The sequence below is a fragment of the Trachurus trachurus genome (genome assembly GCF_905171665.1).
Source record: "Trachurus trachurus genome assembly, chromosome: 14".
NCBI classification, from domain to species: Eukaryota; Metazoa; Chordata; class Actinopteri; order Carangiformes; family Carangidae; genus Trachurus; species Trachurus trachurus.
Genome location: NC_139903.1, coordinates 25,258,527 through 25,264,526, shown reverse-complemented (window position 1 = coordinate 25,264,526; position 6,000 = coordinate 25,258,527).

Genomic DNA, 6,000 nt, shown 5'->3' with positions numbered 1-6,000 from the left:
TCTGGGGTCACCGTGTCCTGTTTGGTGATAACCACACCTTCAGGGAATACGGTGCAATACTATTTTGCTGACTTACTTTATACGCTGAAAGCTCCCACACAGCAAGATAAGTCAGACAGAGACAATCATAAAGGGATTCTACAGGACTGAATTAATATTAATCTCAGTCAGAGAGATAATTATGAAAGCAGCTTAGACCTGCACTACTCCAGTCAATATTTACATTTTATGTCTAGTATGCAGTGTAATTACAAATCATGGGAACCAGTGTAGTGTGATGTTGTGAACTCTTGCCTGGCCTCTGAACACAGAGGCTTTGATTCACCCTGGGCTGTGGATAAATACAGTTGGCTGGTCGATTGGTCTTTAACCAGGAGATCAGGTTCTGTATTAACGAGCTGTACAGGTGCTTCATATCTATACACTAATTACAACCACAAGGTCGTCTGTCAATTTAAAACATAAATTAGTCAGCGCTGTACGTGATGAGGCGATGAGAAGGACATTAGTCCTGACCTTAATCTCTCCACTGAAGGACAAACATTAATACCTCAGATTTCACATGGTAATTTCAATCATGTTTTTTTCTATCAAGGGCACTGGTGTACATTTTGGCAAGCGATAATTCGGTTAACATGGGCCCTTAACATTGCAGGTTAACAGCGTGATTTATGCACAGGGAAAATCCACCATGGCAGTTGTCAAATGTGCCTCACATATTAAATATCCTATGGAGCACGGCCCCATCCTTATTCAGTGGATTGTGACCCCTTGAAATGAAAGCACCTGGTGACACATCATGAGCTGCATTTCTATGGATTTTGTCCAGGTCGGTACAACTATTCAGTAGTGTATGAATAAAATCTCAGGTATGTTGCATGAAAAGTTTGCCTCTTAAAGGGATAGTTCAACATTTTGGCAAATTGGCCCATTGCCATAATCCCTATAGTTTTAGGTTCGTTACTTTTAATTGTTGGTTGTTTGTTTCGAGGAAAATGACAGAAAAACTGTCCCCGCTGGAAACGTGCATCAGTGATTTTGCATGAATTTACCTTGAAAACAACTCTGTCTCGTAACATTCTGTTATTATCTCATAGCGTGGTGAATGTGCAGGTCACAACTTGTCCACCAGAGCGTTTTGGAGTTGTTGGATTGTGTATTTCTTGAGTTTGATGAGGGAAACCAAGAAAAAAAAAAGCTTGCACCGACAATTAAAGGTAACGAACCTACTCCTAAGACTATAGGGATAAGGGCAATGGGCCAACTTGCCAAAATGTTGAACTATCCCTTTAATTGTCTAGCATCACATCCTGCCGGGTTGTGACCCCCAAGTTAGGAATCATTGCTTTTCACCTAGACCCGAGTGTGTCTTTATGTATATCGAGGACCAACTTGCTGACCTTATGCTACTGTGACTTCATAAAAGCCTTATCCACAGCAGTTTTTACAAGTTGTTGCCCATGGTACTGAACACTCCTCAACAGCTGTCTCGGCACTAAGAGGTATTTAATTAAGCTTGTACTAGACTGTCCTGTCAAGGACAAGAAGGAAGTGTAAGCAGAAAACACTCCATCAGTATCTGAAGGAATAATTAAATGGCTTATTGTACTACAGAGCCATGCTCATCAGCAGGTTTAAGCCAAAAAAAAATAATGAATAATAAATAAGAAGCAGATTTTGGTGTCTTATTTTGAAGCCTGCTTGATATCTTGACATAAGTACTGAAAACACCACAGTCATTTCTTTATGAATGCAGGTTATTATACAGGCCACAAGTAAACAGGGACACTAAAACACAATACAATGTCCAATTTAGTAAGCCATTCTTGTTTAGAAAAAGACAAATTATGATCTTATCTCAAAATTTCCTTTCAGTATGTCTTAGCTTTCACGCTTTATACAGTAAGTCAACATTACATTCATATGCTTGTACAGAATAATACTCTATTTATTAGACAAACAGCCCTAAATTCCTTCTGGTACATTTAACAAAAAAAACATCACTGTAAACACAACACAAAAATGTATTTCAGTACATTCCTTTTTCTTTTCATCACTGAACCATTTTAGGAACCTTATAACGATTATTCATCCTGACTACTTTGAAGTGTTAAGTGCTCATTAAATCTCATTCCCATTAATCACACCAGCATCTACCGTAGCTCTGCTAATTAGCTGCCAATGAGTCTGAGCAGTATTTGTCTGTGACGGGCAGCTTCTCATTCAAAGTGCTGTGAAAAATTGTAGTCTCAGCAGTTTGAATATTTCATGCTGTCCTTCAGTAAGAAGAAGGTGCTGATCTCCTGACCAGTCAGAACATCAGACTGTTACTTCGGAGAAAAAAGCATCTGCTCTGACAACCTGTCCGTCAGTTTCTGAGCATTTGAAGAGCTCTCTCTCAAACTGAATTTCAATGCGCTCCCACAGTGCACTGCTTTACAGTACAACACTGTCACCTTTTTTACCCCCCCTCCCTTATATCTACATATTTGTATTTGTAGCACATCCGTCAAAATAGTCTCATGGGTTTACTACACTCACATAATATATACCCAGGACTTGAGCAACTGTGTCAATAATAGTAGAACATGAACCACCCCATGGATCCCGTCCATGCTATTATACTAAATGAATGCATACAGATCTAACATTATTTTCTACTGACTGTAGCTTACTTAGTTAAAACTTTGTTTATTTGGTTTATTAGGTCAAGACTTATTACATCATCAGTAATTAGGCACCTGTAAATGCACATAACTTCATGGTCTTCGCCATTGAAATCTGTGAACTACTGCCCCTGTGTGGCCAATTGGCTGAAAAGCAGCCACTGATTAAAATCAACTGGCATGTGTTTGACTTCCACATCTAGGCCAAAGTGGAAGCACCAAGCAACCTTAATGTCGTATTTTATCTGTGCTCATGCCACACACTGCCTGGCTCCAGGTCTGCCACTTATTTGAAATGATAAATAAAAAAGTGTTGATCAGACAGTTGGGTAATTTGTGATAAATTATTATATTTTTTCATGTATTTACTATTATTTATTATTTATTGTTCTGTAGAATTATCTACAACACCAAGTGAAGTGATTGAATGAGTGAGTATAGTAGTGGGATATGATCCCTGCTGTGTGTTGAACAGTTTTGCAGAGGAAGCTGATCACCTATGTTGTCCACATGATGGAGCTATCACAAAATATCTCAGCTCCTATTACATTTTGTGTGGGAGTAGTAAATATCATACACCTGAAGAAGTTGCACATTGACTTGTGACCTGAGAGAGCAGTACGAAATGGAGGCTTAGCTGGTTACTGCAGAGAAGACAAGATGTGATTTATAGTATAGCTTTTCTGCAACATTCAAGTTACTGTTGGTTGAAGAGTCCAGTCTTCATGAGCTGGAATAGCTGACCTCCAGTGTTTTCTGTAGTGAACATTATCACATGCTTAATTGCACATGTAGATGTTTATCTGTCATCTGTGAGATTTAGTCAAACCATTCAGCAATCTTAAAATCTCAATGAGGCTGACCAACAAGCAGGACAACCATATGGCAATATTGAATTTCCAAGATTGTTATCAATTCAATCAATGAGTATTTATCAATACGTATTTTGATATCAGGTATTTAATTCACTAAGTTAGTCCTAAGGGTATATTATGGTTATTATATATGTGAATAGTTCCACATTAAGGTGACTTCCAACACTATCTTCTGTTGGCATTATGATGAATATCATCCTCCTATTACTTTACACATCGACCAGCAACACAGCTAGTGGCAGGGGTATGCTAATTACACTGTAACAGTATGAGGGATGGTGGTGTTTTTATTCAGGCAAAGAAAAGCCAACACCAGTACAGTACGTGTCACATTTGGAGGAGTCAGGATGGTACAGTGAAGGGTGTGTTAGACCTCACACAGCTGAGTGACACCTGCACTTACTGCCATGTCTCCAGAGAAAGTTAATTATATTTTAAGTTTCACAAATTAATTTCACATTTCACTTTATGGTGAGAACACAAGTGCTCATTTTACATCTACTGGCGTGGAATGAAAAGAATCATAAATCAACGTCAGGGGAAGAGAAATTTAGATCAGGCAGTTTAGGCACAGCCATAAATCATAACAGCCATAGACCAAGTTTGTTAAAAAATCTTACCCGTAAAAATTAAACCCATAAAAAGATATCATTGAAGGTAAAACTACATTTTGACAATAAGCAGCCAACTGTTTCATGATAACCTGAGCTATAAGTCTTAACCCATGCTCCTGAAACTTCAGATCTGCTGTCGGAGCTCTCCTCTAGGAGCTTTGTCTGACTGTTCCAGGAACCTGCTGTCCACTTTTCTATTTTCACCCTACACACAGCAAAGCCCAGCCTAGTATTTGCCCCTGTCCTGCATTACAAGTTAGCCAAGGTCAGTGTACTATTTAAAAATAGACCTAGCTAGAAAATACAACACAGTCGCATTGCAAGGAGCCCAAAACACATTCATTATATTATTATCTATTGCCATGTCTTAGATTTACTCACATTAAGATTTACTTATATCTAGATTTGACACGTTCATGAGATTCCTCTTAGAATTTACAACTTGCATTCACTTTGTTATCAGAAAACACGTGATGACGCAACTCCCTAAGAGGCTCTCTAATGAGTCCCAGTTGTGATTGAATCACTGAGGAATGATGCTTAATGACTTTGCCTGTAAACAAACAAATCATCTACTGTTGAACCTTTTGCCTAATTAATCTCTTCCCTCATTAATCAGCAGCGGATGGGATGATGGGAATACCGACGTATCAAAGCCACTATATACATTTTGAGGAAACCTTTATGCAGAATAGACATCAAACAACCAACCTTAAACCTCCATAACCCCTGAAGTGTCATGTAACAGTTCATAAATAATTCAAATAAATTTGAGTCTATTCATGTTGTTAACATGAAATAATGTTAACCTACAGATAGATTTTGACATTTGAGACCCATTTTAATATTGACCAAATAGCTCTTATAAACTTTATTATGATCTGCTCTGTTTTCATACAGTAAATCACCCTTTACCCCTGCAAGGCCCCTGTCACAATTTAACTCCACACTGATCTTTAGCTACGTATAAAAAATATTCTAAAATAATTCTTCACTAAAGGGTCTATAGGTTTCAAATTCAGTAAAACAAAAGCACTGTTATCAGAATAAAGAAATCAATTTAACTTCCCTAACTGTTAGCTAATAAACGCATACACCCTGCTTTAAATACTTAACATTTATTGATTGATTCTTGCTACTGAGCATATTATTGATGCTTCTGTAGTACAATGTTTGTATGAACACAATCTGAAGTTTATTTGCTCCTTAAGTTTATTGTTTGTCACTTTAATTACAGAAAGCTGACCCCAGACAGGGCTTGGGGATAAATAGGGGCTGAGATTGCAGCCCTCCAAAGAAGAGGCCACTATCAGTCAATTACAGTGTTTACTTGAGCTTTTCAAGAACACTAATGATTCCAATACCAGTGTATACCCCGCTCTCATTACACTAAAGTTTTAATTGTAGGAGTGCAAAACCGCCCTAATGGCTGCAGATGAGATTAATTAGGCTTAAGCCTGATCAGTAAAAGGATTGTTTGTTACAGGCAAGGTCATTAACCAGCATCCTTTGGTAATGACATCACAAATAGGGCTCATTAGCAGGGTTCCCAAGAGCCAAAGAGACGGTAGAGAATCCTTTTGTCTGGGGTCACCTTGTTCTGTTTGGTTATAGAAGACACCTCAGGGAATTTTCCTCATTGTCAGTGTCATTATATGTTATTATTAAGTGTATTAAGTTCATATGTGTGGACATTTTCTGAAGACACTTTTGATTGAGAGACTTACTTGTTTGAGAACACCCTTGTCCAACTGGTTACTAACTTCTGCTAAAACTACTACTACATAGCCTACTCTTTGTTTTCCTTCACCAAACAGTGTAGTCAATGTCCTTGATCTCGGTGTG